Raw genomic sequence first — 22,214 nt, 5'->3', positions numbered from 1 at the left:
CATATTAATCAGTCTGTCAAATGTTGAAGAGAAGTAGAAAGTCCTGAAAACAGCAAGAGAAAAACAATCTACTACATACAAGGGTAACCACATAAGACTGACTTCAGACTACACAACTGGCACTATGGAGGTGAGGCAGCAGTGGTATGATAAATTTAAGATCCTGAAAGAGAAAGACTTCCAACCAAGAATTCTGTACCCAGCCAAACTGTCCTTCAAAACTGAGGGAGAAATTAAAATTTCACAGAAAATCCTGAAAGAATCTGTGAACAAGAGATGGTCTTACAAGAAATACAACAGGGTGTTCTGCCAGTTGAAATAAAAAAAAAGACAGGAGAGGAAGGCCTGGAGGAGGACACAGAATTGACAAGTACCAATAAGAGTAACGTAAAGGATAAAAAGAGAAAGAGGGAAAATAATATATAGATCTGACAAATAAAATCCAAAAGATAAGATGGTGGATTCAAGAAACACCTTTTCAGTAATAACTTTGAATGATAACAGACTAAACTTACCAATTAAAAAATACAGATTGACAGAATGGATTAATAAACATTCTCCAGCTTTATGCTCTTTAAAGAGACTCATCTTAGACACAAGGATACAAATAGATTGAAAGTGAAAGGATGGAAAAAGATGTTCCACACAAGTTGTAACCAAAAGAAAGCAGGAGTAGCTATACGAATATCAGACAAAATAGACTTTAAATGTAAAGACATCAATAAGGGACAAAGAAGGACACTATATATTAATAAAAGGGACAATTCACCAAGAAGAAATAACAATCATACATGTCTGTTCTCCCAATCAAAGAGCTCTAAAGTATGAAACAGATATTGGCAAAATTGAATGGAGCAACAGATGTTTCAACAAAAATAGTAGGAGATTTGAATACACCACTCTCCTTTATAGAAAGAACAACCAGACAGAAGAACAACAAGGAAATAGGTTAAACACCTTGATAAATGAATTGGACCTAACAGACATATATAGGTCATTACACCCCAAAGCCAAAGGATATATACTCCTCTCTAGTGCTCATGGAACATTCTCCAGGATAGATCATACACTGGGGTACAAAACAGGTCTTCATAAATTTAAAAACATTGAAATTATACAAGGCATATTATCTGATTACAGTGAGATGAAGTTGGATCTCAACAACCACCACAGAATGAGAACATTCACAAATATATGGAGATTAAACCACACACTCTTAAACAACCAGTGGGTTAAAGAAGAAATTGCTAGAGAAATCACTAGCTATCTGGAGATGAATGAAAATGAGAATACAACATATCATAACTTATGGGATGTGGCAAAGGCTGTGCTGAAAGGGAAATTTATTGCCTTACATGCCTATATTAAAAAACAAGAAAGAGCAAAAACCAAGGACTTAACAGCACACCTGGAGGAACTTGAGAAAGAACAGCAAACTAACCCTAAAGCAAATAGGAAAATAGAAATAACAAAGATTAAAGCAGAGATAAATGAATGGGAGAACAAAAGAACAATAGAGAGAATTAGTAAAAAAAAAGTTGGTTCTTTTAGAAAATCAATAAAATTGATGGGCCACTAGCAAGACTGACAAAGAAAAAAAAAGAGAGAGGACACAAATAAACAAAATCAGAAATGAGAAGGCGTGCATTACCACAGACCCTGAAGAAATAAGAAATCATAAAAGGATACTGTGAATAAACTATACACCAACAAACTAGACTACTTAGATGAAATGGACAAATTCCTGGACACACACAAACAAGCTACACTGACTGAGGAAGAAATAGAAGATCTCAACAAACCAATCACCAGTAAAGAGGGTCAACCAGTTATCAAAAATCTTCCTACGAAGAAAAGCCCAGGGCCAGAAGGCTTCACAGGAGAATTTTATCAAACATTCCATAAAGAACTAACACCAATCCTACTCAAATTTTTCCAAAAAATTGAGGAAAATGGAACTCTGCCTAACTCATATTATGAATCTAATATCATTTTAATACCAAAACCAGGTAAAGATGCTATAAGAAAGGAAAACTGGGCAGGCCACGGTGGTTCAGCAGGCAAGAATGCTCGCCTGCCATGCCAGAGGACCAGGTTCGATTCCCGGTGCCTGCCCATGTTAAAAAAAAAGAAAAAAGAAAAAAAAAAAGAAAGGAAAACTACAGGCCAATCTCCTTAATGAACATAGATGCAAAAATTCTCAATAAAATATTAGCAAATTGAATCCAACAGCACATTAGAAGAATTATACACTATGACCAAGTGGGATTTATACCAGGAATGCAAGGATGTTTCAACACAAGAAAATCAATTAATGTAATACAGCATATTAGCAAATCGAAAGGGAAAAAATCACATTATCATCTCGATGGATGCTGAAAAAGCATTCAACAAAATTCAGCATCCTTTTCTGATAAAACCACTCCAAAAGACAGGAATCAAAGGTAACTACCTCAATATGAAAAAGGGAATATATGAAAAACCAATAGCCAGCATCGTACTCAGTGGAGAGAGACTGAAAGCTTTCCCCCTAAGATCAGGTACAAGACAAGGATGCCTACTGTCACCACTATTTAGCATTGTACTAGAAGTTCTGGCTAGAGCAATCAGGCAGGACAAAGAAATAAAAGGCATCAAAACTGGAAAGGAAGAAGTAAAACTCATTATTTGCAGATGATATGATACTCTACTTGAAAGATCCTGAGAAATCTACAGCAAAGTTACTTGAGCTAATAAACAAATTCAGCAAGGTTGTGTGATTTAAAATTAATGTGCAAAAATCAGTAACATTTCTAATCACAAGCAATGACCTAGCTGAGGAGTCAGTTAAGGAAAAAATTCCATTCAAAATAGCAACTAAAAGAATTAAATACTTAGGAATGAACTTATCTAGGGACGTAAAGTACTTGTGCACAGAAAACTACATAACATTGCTAAAAGAAATCAAAGGAGATCTAAATAGGTGGAAAGACAGTCCCTGTTCATGGATAGGAAGGCTAAATATAGTTAAGATGTCAATTCTCCCCAAACTGATCTACAGATTCAATACTGTAGCAATCAAAATTCCAACAACCTACTTCGAAGATTTGGAAAAGCAAACTAACAAATTCATCTGGAAGGGAAAGGGACACAGAATAGCTAAAAGCATCCTAAGAAAGAAGAACGAAGTGGGGGGATTAACACTCCCTGACTTAAAAACCTTTTATAAAGCCACGGTGGTCAAAACAGCATGGTACTGGCACAAAAATAGAAGCACTGACCAATGGAATCAAATTGAGAGTACAGAAATAGACTACCAAATCTATGGTAAACTGATTTTTGACAAGGTCCCCAAATCCTCTGAACTGGGAGCAAGTAGTCTTTTCAATAATTGGGCATGGAAGAACTGGATATCAATAGCCAAGAGAATGAAAGAGAACTCCTATCTCACACCCTACACAAAAATTTTAACTCAAAGGGAATCAAACACCTAAATATAAGAACTGGCATCATAAAGCTTCTAGAAGAAAATGTTGGGAAACATCTTCAAGACCTAGTAATAGGAAGTAGCTTCCTAAACTTTATATCCAAAACAACAACAACAAAAATAGATAAATGGGAACTCCTCAAAATCAAATGCTTCTGAAGACTTTGTCAAAAAGGTGAAGAGGTAGCCAACTCAATGGGAGAAAATATTTGGAAATCACATATCAGACAAAGGTTTGATTTCCTGTATATACAAAGAAATCATGCACCTCAACACCAAAAGAACAAACAACCCAATTATAAAATGGGCTGAAGATATGAATAGGGGGCACGTCATGGTGGCTCAGCAGGCAGGGTGCTTGCCTGCCATGCCAGAGGGCCCGGGTTCGATTCTTGGTGCCTGCCCATGTAAAAAAAAAAAAAAAAAAAAAAAAAGATATGAATAGGCATTTTTCTGAAGCGCAAATACAGATGGCTCAAAAACACATGAAGAGATGCTCATTTTCATTGGCTATAAGGGAAATGCAGCTCAAGACCGCAATGAGATACCACCTCACACCTATAAGAATGGTTGCTATTAAACAGGAAACCATACATGTTGGAGAGGATGTGGAGAAACTGGAACACTTATGCACGGCTTGTGGGAATGTATAATGGCACAGCTGCTATGGAAGATAGTCTGGTGGTTCTTCAAACACTAAATACCAAGTTACCCTATGATCCAGCAATAGCACTACTTGGTATATACCCAGAAGAGCTGAAAGCAATGACACACACAGACATTTCCATATGGATGTTCATAGCAGCATTATTCACAATTGCCAAAGGATGGAAACAAACCAAATGCCCATTGTGCTGGCTTGAAAGGATGTGTGTCCCCTAGAAAAGCCATGTTTTAATCCTAATCCTATTTTGTAAAGCCAGCTGTTTCTTCTAACCCCTATTCAGCATTGTATATTTGAAACTGTAATTAGATCATCTCCCTGGAGATGTGATAAAATCGAGAGTGGTTGTTAAACTAGATTAGGTGACAACATGTCTCCACCCATTCAGGTGGATCTTGATTAATTTCTGAAGTCCTATAAAAGAGGAAACATTTTGGAGAATGGAGATTTGGAGAGAGCAGAGAATGCTGCAGCACCATGAAGCAGAATCCACCAGCCAGCGACCTTTGGAGATGAAAAAGGAAAATGCCTCCTGGGGAGCATCATGAAACAGGAAGTCAGGAGAGAAAGCTAGCAACTAGAACACCCATCAACAGACAAGTGGATCAACAAAATGTGGTATATACATACAATGCAGCAGTAAGACAAAATGATGTCCTGAAGCACATGACAGTATGGATGAGCCTTAGAACATGATGCTGAGTGAAATAAGCCAGACACAAAAGGATACATACTGTATGATCCCACTTTTATGATCAGCATAAAGGTATACTCAGAGATACATAGAAGCTTAAGATGGGTGAACCGTTAACCAATGAGGTTGAACTCTAAATGTAAGAGGATAGGAGTGAAGGTGGTTCTCTAGTAGGGTCTATAAGTAACAATACCATATTGAAGATGAACAAGATTGAAAGGGGTTGTATAGATCTATGGGTCCCACTGATTAGCACTAGAAATATGAATTAGTTCTCACAAGAACTACTTCAAAGATATGATTCTTATGTAAAGAATGTTTCAGTTCAGGGTACAGGGTGAAATTCTGCTATTGCATGCTATAAGTTAGGAAACCATCAGCACTACCACAGCAACAGCAGAGGTAAATAATGGGGGGAAGGATAAGAGTTAAAAGGAGGGCAGGCTACAGTGGTTCAGCAGGCAAGAATGTGTGCCTGCCATGCCAGAGGACCTGGGTTCGATTCCTGGTGCCTGCCCATGTAAAAAAAAAAAAAAAAAAAAAAAAAGAGTTAAGAGGAGGTTTAGATTTCCTTTTTGACGAGGGTGTGTTTATTGGTTTTCTTTTTCTTGGGAATGATGGAATTATCTAAAATTGAGAATGTTGATGAACTGTGGACTTTGGGCCCTATATATGATGCCCAGTGAATGCAGGTGGCTGAACGATGCACTGTCAGAGAAATAGATTGGTGAACGATGGAGTATACTTATGAACGAAGGTTGTAATGCTACAAAAAGGAACAATGTCATGAGGCATGCAACGATGTGAATGAACATGTGGGACATTTTGTGAGACAAAATAAGCCAGAAACGAAAAAGCAACAATGGTATGGTCACCTTTAGAAAATGCTTATAAGAAAACAGGGGCCTAGAATGTAAGCTTTTAGAGCAGACACATAAGTCTGGAGTGGTGATTATTATTTCTGGATTTTGAGAGGCTGTTTTATATATATAATCTGATATTTAGAGATAAGAATGAAGCCGAACAGGTTGGGGTTACAGTAATTCAGAACATAGGGGTAAGGAAGACAGTGTCTATATTTTAGAACCACACATAGTCTTTGAGACCAATAGAAGAAAGGTTTATTTGGTCTGGAACTGAAATTTTCTGTATTGCATAATCTAATTCAATCTGTATAGCTCATTTGAACAACTGAAACACAGGAAGCACAGAGTAAGAAAGAGGTCCTTTAATCTTGTATAGATTATGGTAATGCCTAGGTAGATCCTAGAGTATACTAAGCAGCTAATAACAAAGTATTGGCAAAGTCCCCTGAGGGATGGGAGAAAGAATATGGAGCTATTAAATCTTACCATCAGGGAATCCCCTGATACAGTGTCAAACTTTAGGGACACCCAAATCAATAGACCATGCCCTTGATCAAGAGGCTTACTCTTGTGAAGCTTATGTAGCTAACACAGACGCTTACACTACCTATAGGCATGCCCGAGAGTTAATTCTGGAGGACCTTTTTTATTGCTCAGATGTGGCTTCACTCTCTCTAAGACCAACTCTGCAAGTGAAAGTATTGCCCTACCCTCTATGTGGGACATGACATCCAGGGGTGAAAGTCTCCCTGGTGCCGTGGGAGAGGACTCCCAGGGATGAATCCAGACCTGGCACTGTGGGGTCAACAATTCCATCTTGACCAAAAGGGGGAAAAGAAGTGTAATTAATAAAGTATCAGTAGCAGAGAGAGTACAAAAAGAGTCGAGAGGCTACTCTGGAGGTTGTTCTTATGCAAGCTTCAGTTAGCCCTTGCTACCTATCATAACCTGCCAACCCCTAACCAGGACCATTCCAGCCAATCCTAAAGAACACCTAGGGCAATATGTAAGATTCCACAAGGGTTCCATGCACTAGAGTAACTTTCCAGAAACCTACAATCTGCAGATGGGTCCCTGGTCCAGATAAGTCCTGAAACATAGTCCAGCCTCTCCAGGACATCAGATAGTTCCATCTCCCTACCCCATATTAGTGACAGACCCTTCCAATATAAAAAATTTAGAATTGCCATTGCCCAAACACCCCTAAGGAGAAGGATGGAAAGATCAAAGGTGGTGGTGGAATTATATCAAGAAGACAGGATTTAACAAATGAATATGAATGCTTAATCATTAAATTAATATCTCTCTTAGTCTCCAATATTTTAGAGCAACTAGAAGTAAAAACCTAAAATTATGGAATTATAACCTATTTCAAACTCTGAAATGTGTTCTATAATTAATTGTGGTGCTGTGCTTTGAAATTTATAGTTTTGCATATATGTTTTTTTTTTCACAAAAAAGAAGGGAAAAAAGTAAATTGTGATGATGAAAAAATATTTAAGCCCTCTAGCCTCCTATATTCTGGAGCAGCTAGAAGGAAAAATCTGAGAGGATTATATGGTAGACCATGACAAACTCTGGGATCAGTCCTATAACTACTTGTTATAGTAGTTTTAAAAAAGCTTTGAAAACTATTGCTTTTTTAATTCTTTGCTTTGTATATATGTTATACTATACAATAAAAAAGTTAAAAATGAAAAAAAAAAAAACCACTCTTAAGCAACCAGTGGGTTAAAGAAGAAATTGCTAAGGAAATCGTAGCTATCTGGAGATGAATGAAAATGAGAATAAAACATATCAGAATTTATGGGATGTGGCAAAGGCTGTGCTGAAAGAGAAATTTATTGCCCTATAGGCCTACATTAAAAAACAAGAAAGAACAAAAATCGAGGACTTAACAGCACACCTGGAGGAATTTGAGAGAGAACAGCAAATTAACCCCAAAGCAAACAGAAGAAGAGAAATAACAAAGATTAAAGCAGATATAAATGAATGGGAGAACAAAAGAACAATAAAAAGAATCAATAAAACCAAAAGTTGACTCTTTGAGAGAATCAATAAAATCGACAGACCACCAGCTAGACTTTCAAAGAAAAAATAAAGAGAGAAAGAGGAAGCAAATAAACAAAATCAGAGATGAGAAGGGGTGCATTACCAAAGACCCTGAAGAAATAAAAGACATCATAAGAGGATACTATGAACAACTATATAACAACAAACTAGGCAACTTAGATGAAATGGACAAATTCCTGGAAACACACAAGCAAGATACACTGACTGGGGAAGAAACAGAAGATCTCAACAAACCAATCACAAGTAAAGAGATTCAATCAGTTATCAAAATCTTCCTACAAAGAAAAGCTCATGGCCAGATGGCTTCACAGTGTAATTTTATCAAACATTCTGAAAAGAACTAACACCAATCCCATTCAAACTTTTCCAAAAAACTGAGGAAGGGCTGACCATGGTGGCTCAGCAGGCAGAGTTTTCACCTGCCATACTGGAGACCCAAGTTCGATTCCCAGTGCCTGCCCATGCAAAGAAAAAAAAAAAAAGAAAGAAAGAAAGAAAGAAAGAAAGAAAGAAAGAAAGAAAAACCTAACTCATTTTATGAAGTTAATATAATTTTAGTATTCAAACTGGGTAAAGATGCTATAAAAAAGGAAAACTACAGGCTGATCTCCCTAATGAACATAGATGCAAAAATTCCCAACAAAATACTAGCAAATCGAATCCAACAACACATTAAAAGAATTATACACCATGACCAAGTGAGGTTTATACCAAGAATGCAAGAATAGTTCAACACAAGAAAATCAATTAATGTAATACAGCATATTAACAAATTGAAAGGGAAAAAACATGATAATCTCGATTAATGCTGAAAAAGCATTTGACAAAATGCAACATCTTTTTCTGATAAAAATACTTTGAAATGTAGGAATCAAAGCTAACTTCCTCAATATGATAAAAGGCATATTTGAATAACTGATAGCCAGTATTATACTCAATGGAGAGAGACTAAATGCTTTCCCCCTAAGATCAGGAATGAGACAAGGATGCTCTCTGTCAGAACTATTATTCAACATTGTACTATAAGTTCTAGCTAAAGCAACCAGGCAGGACAAAGAAACAAAAGGCATCCAAATTAGAAAGAAAGAAGTAAGATTTTCATTATTTGCAGATGACATGATACTATACCTGGAAAATCCTGAGAAATCTACAACAAAGTTACTTGAGCTAATAAACAAATTCAGCAAGGTGGTGGGATATAATATTAATGTGCAAAAACCAATAATATTTCTATACATAAGCAATGATCTAGCTGAGGAGTCAATTAAGGAAAAAATTCCATTCAAAATAGCAACTAAAAGAATCAAGTACATAGGAATGAACTTAACTAGGGACATAAAGGACTTGTACACAGAAAACTACATAACATTGCTAAAAGAAATCAAAGGAGATCTAAATAGGTGGAAAGACAGTCCCTGTTCATGGATAGGAAGGCTAAATATAGTTAAAATGTCAATTCTCCCCAATTTGATCTAAAGATTCAACACAGTACCAATCAAAATTCCAACAACCTATTTTGAAGACTTGGAAAAGCTAGCTACCAAATTTATCTGGAAGGGGAAGGGACCCAGAATAGCTAAAAGCATCCTAAAAAAGAAGAATGAAGTGGGAGGACTAACACTTCCTGACTTTAAAACTTATTATAAAGCCACAGTGGTGAAAACAGCATGGCACTGACACAAAGACATTGGCCAATGGAACTGAATAGAGACTGCAGAAATAGACCACCAACTCTTTGGTCAACTGATTTTTGACAAGGCCCCCAAATCCACTAAACTGCAGTAAAAATAGTCTTTTCAATAAATAGCATGGGAGGGTTATTTATCAATAGCCAAAAGAATGAAAGAGGATCGTTAATTTATACCCTATACAAAAATTAACTCAAAATGTGATTTGAACAGTGAATAAAAAAGCATTTGGAAAGCCCCCTTGGGGGAATGGTGAGAAAGGAGGAAAAATCAACTTCCCCAAGTAGAGAATTCTTGATATTCCCACAAACAGTGGGGACAACCAAAGTAATAGGCCAAGCCCTCAATCTGGGGGGTTGTTCATATGAAACAACCCCAGAAAGGACAGGCTAAGCCCACTTAAAATTAGGCCTAAGAGTCACCCCCAAGAGAATCTCTTTTGTTGCTCAGATGTGGCCTCTCTCTCTCAGCCAACATGACAAGAAAACTCCCTGCCCTCACCCTCTCTACATGGGACATGACTCCCAGGGGTGTGGACCTTCCTGGCAACATGGGGCAGAAATCCTAGAATGAGCTGGGACTCAGCATCAAGGGATTGAGAAAATCTTCTCAACCAAAAGGGGAGGGCTGGTTTGAAAATATGCATGTCCCCTAGAAAAGCCATTTTTTAATCTAAATCCCCTTTCATAAAGGCAGAATAATCCCTACTCAATACTTTATGTTTGAAACTATAATCAGATCATCTACCTGGAGATGTGATTTAATCATGAGTGGTTGTTATGCTGGATTAGGCAACGACATGTCTCCACACATTTGAGAGGGTTTGAGAAGTTTCTGGAGTCCTATTAAAGAGGAAACATTTTGGAGAAAGAAAGAGATTCAAAGAGAGCAGAGCAGATGAGAAGACATAGCCACGAGAAACAGAGTCCACCAGACAGTGACCTTTGGAGATAAAGAAGGAAAATGCCTTCTGGGGAGCTTCATGAAACAGGAAGTCAGGAAAAGAAGTTAGCAGATGACACTGAGTTTGCCATGTGACCTTCCACTTGAGAGAGAAACCCTGAACTTCATCAGCCTTCTTGAACCAAGATATCTCTCCCCTGGATGCCTTTTTTTTTTTTTTTTTGCATATTCATCATTTCTTAGTACATTTGCATCTATTTAGAAAAAGAAATAGAAAGACAACAGAATAAGAATTAAAACAATAATAGAAAGAAAAAAACAAAAACAAAAACAAAAACAAAAACAAAAAAAACCTATACCTCACATTCAGCTTCATTCAGTATTTTAACATAATTGCATTACAATTGGGTAGTATTGTGCTGTCCATTTCTGAGTTTTTATATCCAGTCCCGTTGTACAGTCTGTATCCCTTCAGCTCCAATTATCCCTTATCTTTTTTTTTTTTAATTAACGGAAAAAAAGAAATTAACCCAACATTTAGAGATCATACCATTCTACATATGCAATCATTAATTCTTAACATCATCACATAAATGCATGATCATCATTTCTTAGTACATATGCATTGGTTTAGAAGAACTAGCAACATAACCGAAAAAGATATAGAATGTTAATATAGAGAAAAAATAAAAGTAATAATAGTAAAATCAAAACAAAACAAAACAAAACAAAACAAAAACCTATAGCTCAGATGCAGCTTCATTCAGTGTTTTAACAAGATTACTTTACGATTAGGTATTATTGTGCTGTCCATTTTTGAGTTTTTGTATCTAGTCCTGTTACACCGTCTGTATCCCTTCAACTCCAATTGCCCATTATCTTACCCTGTTTCTACCTCCTGCTGGACTCTGTTACCAATGACATATTCCAAATTTATTCTCGAATGTCTGTTCACATCAGTGGGACCATACCGTATTTGTCCTTTAGTTTTTGGCTAGACTCACTCAGCATAATGTTCTCTAGGTCCACCCATGTTATTACATGCTTCATAAGTTTATCCTGTCTTAAAGCTGCATAGTATTCCATCGTATGTATATACCACAGTTTGTTTAGCCACTCTTCTGTTGATGGAGATTTCGGCTGTTTCCATCTCTTTGCAATTGTAAATAACGCTGCTATAAACATTGGTGTGCAAATGTCCGTTTGTGTCTTTGCCCTTAAGTCCTTTGAGTATATTCCCAGCAATGGTATTGCTGGGTCGTATGGCAATTCTATATTCAGCTTTTTGAGGAACCGCCAAACTGCCTTCCACAGTGGTTGCACCATTTGACATTCCCACCAACAGTGGATAAGTGTGCCTCTTTCTCCGCATCCTCTCCAGCACTTGTCATTTTCTGTTTTGTTGATAATGGGCATTCTGGTGGGTGTGAGATATCTCATTGTGGTTTTGATTTGCATTTCTCTAATGGCCAGGGACATTGAGCATCTCTTCATGTGCCTTTTGGCCATTTGTATTTCCTCTTCTGATAGGTGTCTGTTTAAGTCTTTTTCCCATTTTGTAATTGGGTTGGCTGTCTTTTTGTTGTTGAGATGAACAATCTCTTTATAAATTCTGGATACTAGACCTTTATCTGATATATCATTTCCAAATATTGTCTCCCATTGTGAAGGCTTTCTTTCTACTTTCTTGATGAAGTTCTTTGATGCACAAAAGTGTTTAATTTTGAGGAGTTCCCATTTATTTATTTCTTTCTTCAGTGCTCTTGCTTTAGGTTTAAGGTCCATAAAACCGCCTCCAGTTGTAAGATTCATAAGATATCTCCCAACATTTTCCTCTATGTGTTTTATGGTCTTAGACCTAATGTTTAGATCTTTGATCCATTTTGAGTTAACTTTTGTATAGGGTGTGAGAGATGGGTCTTCTTTCATTCTTTTGCATATGGATATCCAGTTCTCTAGGCACCATTTATTGAAGAGACTGCTCTGTCCCAGGTGAATTGGCTTGACTGCCTTATCAAAGATCAAATGTCCATAGATGAGAGGGTCTATATCTGAGCACTCTATTCGATTCCATTGGTCGATATATCTATCTTGATGCCAATACCATGCTGTTTTGACCACTGTGGCTTCATAATATGCCTTAAAGTCAGGCAGCGCGAGACCTCCAGCTTCGTTTTTTTTCCTCAAGATGCTTTTAGCAATTCGGGGCACCCTGCCCTTCCAGATAAATTTGCTTATTGGTTTTTCTATTTCTGAAAAATAAGTTGTTGGGATTTTGATTGGTATTGCATTGAATCTGTAAATCAATTTAGGTAGGATTGACATCTTAACTATATTTAGTCTTCCAATCCATGAACACGGTATGCCCTTCCATCTATTTAGGTCTTCTGTGATTTCTTTTAGCAGTTTTTTGTAGTTTTCTTTATACAGGTTTTTTGTCTCTTTTGTTAAATTTATTCCTAGGTATTTTATTCTTTTAGTTGCAATTGTAAATGGGATTCGTTTCTTGATTTCCCCCTCAGTTTGTTCATTACTAGTGTATAGAAATGCTACAGATTTTTGAATGTTGATCTTGTAACCTGCTACTTTGCTGTATTCATTTATTAGCTCTAGTAGTTTTGTTGTGGATTTTTCCGGGTTTTCGACGTATAGTATCATATCGTCTGCAAACAGTGATAGTTTTACTTCTTCCTTTCCAATTTTGATGCCTTGTATTTCTTTTTTTTGTCTAATTGCTCTGGCTAGAACCTCCAACACAATGTTGAATAATAGTGGTGATAGTGGACATCCTTGTCTTGTTCCTGATCTTAGGGGGAAAGTTTTCAATTTTTCCCCATTGAGGATGATATTAGCTGTGGGTTTTTCATATATTCCCTCTATCATTTTAAGGAAGTTCCCTTGTATTCCTATCTTTTGAAGTGTTTTCAACAGGAAAGGATGTTGAATCTTGTCAAATGCCTTCTCTGCATCAATTGAGATGATCATGTGATTTTTCTGCTTTGATTTGTTGATATGGTGTATTACATTAATTGATTTTCTTATGTTGAACCATCCTTGCATACCTGGGATGAATCCTACTTGGTCATGATGTATAATTATTTTAATGTGTTGTTGGATACGATTTGCTAGAATTTTATTGAGGATTTTTGCATCTGTATTCATTAGAGAGATTGGTCTGTAGTTTTCTTTTTTTGTAATATCTTTGCCTGGTTTTGGTATGAGGGTGATGTTGGCTTCATAGAATGAGTTAGGTAGTTTTCCCTCCACTTCGATTTTTTTGAAGAGTTTGAGGAGAATTGGTACTAATTCTTTCTGGAACCTTTGGTATAATTCACATGTGAAGCCATCTGGTCCTGGACTTTTCTTTTTAGGAAGCTTTTGAATGCCTGCTTCAATTTCTTTACTTGTGATCGGTTTGTTGAGGTCATCTATGTCTTCTTGAGTCAAAGTTGGTTGTTCATGTCTTTCCAGGAACCCGTCCATTTCATCTAAATTGTTGTATTTATTAGCGTAAAGTTGTTCATAGTATCCTGTTATTACCTCCTTTATTTCTGTGAGGTCAGTAGTTATGTCTCCTCTTCCATTTCTGATCTTATTTATTTGCATCCTCTCTCTTCTTCTTTTTGTCAATCTTGATAGGGGCCCATCAATCTTATTGATTTTCTCATAGAACCAACTTCTGGTCTTATTGATTTTCTCTACTGTTTTCATATTTTCAATTTCATTTATTTCTGCTCTGATCTTTGTTATTTCTTTCCTTTTGCTTGCTTTGGGATTAGTTTGCTGTTCTTTCTCCAGTTCTTCCAATTGAACAGTTAATTCCTGCATTTTTGCCTTTTCTTCTTTTCTGATATAGGCATTTAGGGCAATAAATTTCCCTCTTAGCACTGCCTTTGCTGCATCCCATAAGTTTTGATATGTTGTGTTTTCATTTTCATTTGCCTCGAGGTATTTACTAATTTCTCTTGCAATTTCTTCTTTGACCCACTCGTTGTTTAAGAGTGTGTTGTTGAGCCTCCACGTATTTGTGAATTTTCTGGCATTCCGCCTATTATTGATTTCCAACTTCATTCCTTTATGATCCGAGAAAGTGTTGTGTATGATTTCAATCTTTTTAAATTTGTTAAGACTTGCTTTGTGACCCAGCATATGGTCTATCTTTGAGAATGATCCATGAGCACTTGAGAAAAAGGTGTATCCTGCTGTTGTGGGATGTAATGTCCTATAAATGTCTGTTAAGTCTAGCTCCTTTATAGTAATATTCAGATTCTCTATTTCTTTATTGATCCTCTGTCTAGATGTTCTGTCCATTGATGAGAGTGGGGAATTGAAGTCTCCAACTATTATGGTATTTGTGTCTATTTCCCTTTTCAGTGTTTGCAGTGTATTCCTCACGTATTTTGGGGCATTCTGGTTTGGTGCATAAATATTTATGATTGTTATGTCTTCTTGTTTAATTGTTCCTTTTATTAGTATATAGTGTCCTTCTTTGTCTCTTTTAACTGTTTTACATTTGAAGTCTAACTTGTTGGATATTAGTATAGCCACTCCTGCTATTTTCTGGTTGTTATTTGCATGAAATATCTTTTCCCAACCTTTCACTTTCAACGTATGTTTATCTTTGGGTCTAAGATATGTTTCCTGTAGACAGCATATAGAAGGATCCTGTTTTTTAATCCATTCTGCCAATCTATGTCTTTTGATTGGGGAATTCAGTCCATTAACATTTAGTGTTATTACTGTTTGGATAATATTTTCCTCTAACATTTTGCCTTTTGTATTATATATATCATATCTGACTTTCCTTCTTTCTACACTCTTCTCCATACCTCTCTCTTCTGTCTTTTCGGTTCTGACTCTAGTGCTCCCTTTAGTATTTCTTGCAGAGCTGGTCTCTTGGTCACAAATTCTCTCAGTGACTTTTTGTCTGAGAATGTTTTAATTTCTCCCTCATTTTTGAAGGACAATTTTGCTGGATATAGGAGTCTTGGTTGGCAGTTTTTCTCTTTTAGTAATTTAAATATATCATCCCACTATCTTCTAGCCTCCATGGTTTCTGCTGAGAAATCTACGCATAGTCTTATTGGGTTTCCCTTGTATGTGATGGATTGTTTTTCTCTTGCTGCTTTCAAGATCCTCTCTTTCTCTTTGACCTCTGACATTCTAACTAGTAAGTGTCTTGGAGAATGCCTATTTGGGTCTAATTCTTTGGGGTGCGCTGCACTTCTTGGATCTGTAATTTTAGGTCTTTCATAAGAGTTGGGATATTTTCAGTGAAAATTTCTTCCATTAGTTTTTCTCCTCCTTTTCCCTTCTCTTCTCCTTCTGGGACACCCACAACACGTATATTTGTGCGGTTCATATTGTCCTTGAGTTCCCTGATACCCTGTTCAAATTTTTCCATTCTTTTCCCGATAGTTTCTGTTTGTTTTTGGAATTCAGATGTTCCATCCTCCAAATCACTAATTCTATCTTCTGTCTCTTTGAATCTATCATTGTAGGTATCCATTGTTTTTTCTATCTTTTCTACTTTGTCCTTTACTTCCATAAGTTCTGTGATTTGTTTTTTCAGTTTTTCTATTTCTTCTTTATGTTCAGCCCATGTCTTCTTCATGTCCTCCCTCAATTTATCGATTTCGTTTTTGAAGAGGTTTTCCATTTCTGTTCGTATATTTAGCATTAGTTGTCTCAGCTCCTGTATCTCATTTGAACTATTGGTTTGTTCCTTTGACTGGGCCATATTTTCAATTATTTGAGCGTGATCCGTTATCTTCTGTTGGCGTCTGCGCATTTAGACAGATTTCCCTGGGTATTGGATCCAAAAGTTTGGAAGATTTTTCTGTGAAATCTCTGGGTTCTGTTTTTCTTATCCTGCCCAGTAGGTGGCGCTCGTGGCACACGTTTGTCTGCGGGTCCCACCAGTAAAAGGTGCTGTGGGACCTTAAACTTTGGAAAACTCTCGCCGTCCGGGGGGTTCGCTAGCCGAAGCGGCTTGAGCCGGCCCGGGGTCCGAACGCAGGGAGGGTTGCTGGTCGCCGCAGCCCGGGAAAGAGCCCGTCCGAATTTCCTAGTCAGCCCTGGGCGACAAGTGTGGCGGGAGGGCGCCAGCGGCAGCGGCCCGCCCGAGAGAGTGCACGTTCCCCGGGAGTCACGGGTTTGGAAGGGGTCTCCCCCACCCGTCACCGTTCTCCGCGGCCTGGGGCTTTCCGATCCAATTCTCTCAGTTGGTCCGGGGGGCTGCGCGTGGTGTGGGCGCCAGCCGCCTTGTTTTCAGGGGACCGCCTCTCCAATTCTCCCAGCTGGCCCGGGAAGGGGGAAGGGAGTAACTCCGGCCGCTTCCCGCCCCGCCTGGTGAGGCCCGCGTGCCTCGGCGATCTCACCCGAGCTGCTTCTCTCAGCCAGCCAGTCGTTCCAGGATGGGGTACGCTGTCTTTTTTATCTCTGTTGTGGCTTTGGGCGCTTTCTGTATCGTTTCTACTCCCCTAGTAGCTGTCCTGGGGAAGAAACTAAGATCCGCGCGTCTTACTAAGCCGCCATCTTCCATCCCCTGGATGCCTTTGATTGGACATTTCTATAGACTTGTTTTTTGATTGGGACATTTTCTCGGTCTTAGAACTGTAAACTAGCAACTCATTAAATTCCTCTTTTTAAAAGCCATTCCATTTCTGGTATATTGCATTCTGGCAGCTAGCACACTAGAACAAGGGGGAAGAGGAAAATGAGACAAAATAAAGTGTCAATGGCTGAGATTCCAAACAGAGTCGAGAGGTTATCCTGGAGGTTATTCTTACACATTATATAGATAACACCTTTTTAGTTAAGGTGTAATGGAGAGGCTGGAGGGAACTACCTGAAACTGTAGAGCTGTATTCCAGTAGCCATGTTTCTTGAAGATGTTTATATAATGATACAGCATTCACAATGTGACTGTGCAATTGTGAAAACCTTAAGTCTGATGCTCCTTTTATCTACCTTATGAACAGATGAATAAAACACATGGATTAAAAATAAATAAATAGGGGGGCTTCTCTTGCGCTCTCACGTTAATGGCGGGTGGCGGCTGCTGAGTTGGACCCAGATACTCGCTACCTGCACGGGGAAAGTCTTCCCTTCCTCCCCCTTTCTGCTCTCAGGCAGTGTCCGTCCTCGCCAGCATGTCGGTGGTGCCGCCCAATCGCTCGCAGACCTGGCCCCGGGGGATCAACCAGTTCGGCAACAAGTACATCCAGCAGACCAAGCCCCTCACGCTGGAGCGCACCATCAACCTGTACCCTCTTATCAATTATACCTTTGGTACAAAAGAGCCCCTCTATGAGAAAGACAGTTCTGTTGCAGTCAGATTTCAGCGCATGAGGGAGGAGTTTGATAAAATTGGAATGAGGAGAACTGTAGAAGGAGTTCTGATTGTACATGAGCATCGGCTACCCCATGTGTTACTGCTACAACTGGGAACAACTTTCTTCAAATTACCTGGTGGTGAACTTAATCCAGGAGAAGATGAAGTTGAAGGACTAAAACGCTTAATGACAGAGATGCTAGGTCGTCAAGATGGAGTTCTGCAAGACTGGGTCATTGATGACTGCATTGGTAATTGGTGGAGACCAAATTTTGAACCTCCTCAGTATCCATATATTCCTGCACATATTACAAAGCCTAAGGAACATAAGAAGTTGTTTCTGGTTCAGCTTCAAGAGAAAGCCTTGTTTGCAGTCCCTAAAAATTACAAGCTGGTAGCTGCACCATTGTTTGAATTGTATGACAATGCACCTGGATATGGGCCCATCATTTCTAGTCTCCCTCAGCTTTTGAGCAGGTTCAATTTTATATACAACTGAATTTCTGTGCAGTGGAGAAGTAAAAGAAGCCATCTCTGTGAGCACAGCTATACAGTGTAGAAGAATAAACATGGTAGAAAAGTTAAAAAATAAATAAATAAATAAATAAGGGGAACAAATGTTAAAACAAATCTAGTAGATTGAAATGCTAGTGATCAATGAAAGGGAGGGGTAAGGTATGTATGAATTTTCTTCTGTTTTCTTTTTATTTATTTTTCTGAATTGATGCAAATGTTCTAAGAAATGATCACGATGATGAATATACAACTATGTGATGATATTGTGAGTTATTGATTATATATCAAGAATGGAATGATCACATGGTAAGAATGTTTGTGTTTGCATGTTGTTTTGTTGAAAAATTAAAAAAGAAAAAAAGGAGACTGGACCAACAGTAGCGGAGGAGGTGGACTCTTATTCAGTCACAACCACAGTATAAGCTCCAGTCCCTTTGGGTTTTATTTCAAACCCTGCTGTGATATAAAAGGAAGTTTAGAAGCCATATGACATTGCTGCTTTTAAAAAAGGACATTCTATTTATTTCCGCAGTAATTCTCGTGTCCTCCAAGTAGCGCCATCACCATGTGCACTACCTTACATTGTTTTGTTGTTGTTGTCAGTTTTTTTTCTGGTTTGAGCTAACGTGTTTTATGTGTGAATAGTCTTTTACATTTTTGTATACTGAATATGGGCACCAAAAGAACCTGTAAAAGTTATCTTTTTCAATTGAAGGTCCACAAATAAAAGTTTGGAAAAGAAGAAAAAATTAACTCAAAATGGATCAAACACCTAAATATAAGAACTAGCACTATAAAGCTTCTAGAAAAAAAATGTAGGGAAACATCTTCAAGACATAGTAATAGGAGGTAGCTTCCTAAACTTTACACCCAAAGCACAAAAGAAAAAATAGCTAAACGGGAACTCAAAATCAAGTGCTTCTGTACCTCAAAAGATTGTCAAAAAGGTGAAAAGGCAGCCAACTCAACCAGGAGAAAATATGTGGAAATCACACATCAGACAAAGGTTTAATATCCTGTATACATAAAGAAATTATACAACTCAACAACAAAAGAACAAACAATCCATTTATAAAATGGGCAAAAGATATGAATAGGCATTTTTCTGAAGAGCAAGTACAGATGGCTCAAAAGCACATGAAGCGATGCCCATTTTCATTGGCTATAAGGGAAATGCAGATCAAGACTACAAGGAGATACCACCTCACACCTGTAAGAATGGCTGCTATTAAACAACCAGGAAACTACAAATGTTGAAGAGGATATGGAGAAACTGGAACACTTATGCATTGCTGGTGGGAATGTATAATGGTACAACCACTATGGGAAACAGTTTGGTGATTGCTTAGGAAACTAAATATCAAGTTGCCCTATTACCTAGCAATAGCACTACTTGGTATTTACCCAGAAGAACTGAAAGCAATGACACAGACATTTGCACAAGGATGTTCATAGCAGCGTTATTCACAATCACCAAAAGATGGAAACAATCCAAATGCCCCCCAACAGATGAATGAATTAACAAAATGTGGTATGTACATTTGATGGAACTTTATGCAGCAGTAAGATGAAATGACTCTGAAGCACATGACAAGATGGATGAGCCTTGAGGACATAATGCTGAGTGAGACAAGCCAGACATAAAAGGGTAGATACTGCATGTGGTAGTTAGATTCAGTTGTCAACTTGGCCAGATGAAGGCACCTAGTTCTGTTGCTGTGGACATGAACCAATGGTACATGAGCCTCGTCTGTTGCTAATTACATCTGCAGTCAGTTAGAAGGCATGCATGCTACAATGAATGATGTTTGACTTAATTGGCTGGTGCTTAAATGAGAGAGCACAGTGCAGCACAGCCCAAGCAGCTTGGCATTCCTCATCTCAGTACTTGCAGCTCAGCCCAGGCCTTTGGAGATGCAGAAAGAAGTCACCCTGGGGAAAGTTGTTGGAACCCAGGGGCCTGGAGAAGAAGGTCAGCAGAGACCATCCTGTGCCTTTCCATGTAAGAAAGAACCTCAGTGGAAAATTAGCTGCCTTTCCTCTGAGGAACTAACAAAATAAATCCCCTTTTATTAAAAGCCAATCCATCTCTGGTGTGTTGCATTCCAGCAGCTAGCAAAGTAGAGCACTGCATAACTCCACTTTTATGACCATGGTAAAGGTCAAATCAGAGGCTTATAATACAGAATATAGGGGACTTAGAGATGCATAGAAGCTAGAGATGGGTGAACGGTTAGCTAATGAGGTTGAACTCAAATGTAAGGGAACAGATAGAAGTGAAGGCAGTTCTCTAGTGGGTCCATAAGTAATATTACCATATTGAAGGTGAACAAGATTGAAAGGGGTTGTAATAGATCCTTTGTCCCAGTGATTAACACTAGAAATATAAATAAATTTTTGCAAGAACTACTTCAAAGGTATGATCCATGTACAAAGAGTGTTATAGTCCAGGATACATGGGGGAAAACTACTATTGCATGTGATGGGCCATGTTTAACAGGAAAATGTCAGCATTACCACAGCAACACTAGGGGTAAATAATGGGGGTGGGGTGGGGACAAGAATTGAGGGGAGATTTAGATTTCCCGTTTGGTTAGGGTGTATTTATTGGTTATCCTTCTTTTGGGGACAATGAAATTATCTAAAATTGAGAATGTTGATGAACTATGGACTTGGGGCATTAGACATGATGCCTAATGAATGCAGGTGGCTGAAGGATGCACTGACAGAGAAATAGATTGGCGAACGATGGTGTATGATCAAGTATTGTGCTGCTACAAAAAGGAACAAACTCGTGAGGCATGCAACAATGTGAATGAACCTCTAGGACATTCAGGGAGGCAAAATAAGCCAGAAACAAAAGAGCAATTATTGTATGGTCTTCTTTTTAAAATCTTATAAGAAAATAGGAATAAATAATAGGGGGAACAAATGTTAAAATAAATTTAGTTTGAAATGCTAGTGATCAATAAAAGGGAGGGGTAAGGGGTATGGTATGTATAAATTTCTATTTGTTTTCGTTTTATTTCTTCTTCTGAATAGAGGAAATGTTCCAAGAAATGATCATGATGATGAATATGCAACTATGTGATGATATTGTGAATTACTGATTATATATGTAGAACAGAATGATCAAAATAGGAATGTTTGCGTTTGATTTTTTTGGTATTTAAAAAAATAAAATAAAAAAATTAAAAGAAAACAGGGGCCTAGATTGTAACCTCTTGTAGCAGACACATTTAGTCTGGAGTGGTAATTATTATTTCTGGATTTTTGAGAGGCTGTTTTGCATATCTCTAACCTGGTATTTAGAGATGAAGATGAAGCCAATCAGGTACTGATTAAGGTAATTCAGAACACAGGGGTAAGGAAGACATTGTCTATATTTTAGAGCTGCACCTACTCTCTGAGACCAAAGGAAGAAAGGTTTATTTTATCTGGAACCTAAATTTTCTGTAGCACATAATCTAACTCAACTTATCTGGATAGCTCATTTGAACAAATGAAACACACGGAGCCCAGCATAAGAATGAGGGTCTTTAATCCTGTATAACTTAATGTAATACCTGGATAGGTCCTAGAATATATTAAACAGATAATAAAAAAGTATTGGCAAAGTCCCTTGAGGGATGGGAAAAAATATATGGAACTATTAAACTTCACCACCGGGGAATCCCCTGATACATGTTAAACATTAGGGATACCCAAATCAATAGGTCAAGCCCTTGATCTTGAGGCTTACTCTTGTGAAGGTTATATAGACAGCAGAGAAGCTTAGACTACCTGTAAGCATGCCTAAAGGTTACTTTTGGAGGCCCTCTTTCATTGCTCATGTGGCCTCACTCTCTCTAAGCCCAACTCTGTAAGTGAAACCATTGCACTCCCCTCTATGTGGGATACGACATCCAGGGGTGAAAGTCTCCCTGGCGGTGTGGGAGACGACTCTTAGGGATGAGTCCAGCCCTGGTACCATGGGATCAACAATCCCATCCTGACCAAAATGGGGAA

General features: G+C 38.0%; 1 protein-coding gene and 1 pseudogene across 17 annotated transcripts in view; one reads left to right on the top strand and one right to left on the bottom strand.

Moving 5' to 3' along the window:
• The window catches only part of STPG1 (sperm tail PG-rich repeat containing 1), a 124,889-nt gene that overhangs the window by 90,249 nt on the left and 12,426 nt on the right, over nt 1-22,214 (bottom strand). The window lies entirely within an intron of this gene.
• On the top strand, nt 17,431-18,190 carry LOC143674749 (cleavage and polyadenylation specificity factor subunit 5 pseudogene; annotated as a pseudogene).

This window comes from Tamandua tetradactyla, chromosome 2, assembly GCF_023851605.1.
Source record: "Tamandua tetradactyla isolate mTamTet1 chromosome 2, mTamTet1.pri, whole genome shotgun sequence".
NCBI lineage: Eukaryota > Metazoa > Chordata > Mammalia > Pilosa > Myrmecophagidae > Tamandua > Tamandua tetradactyla.
This window is presented reverse-complemented; position numbering and strand designations above follow the sequence as displayed.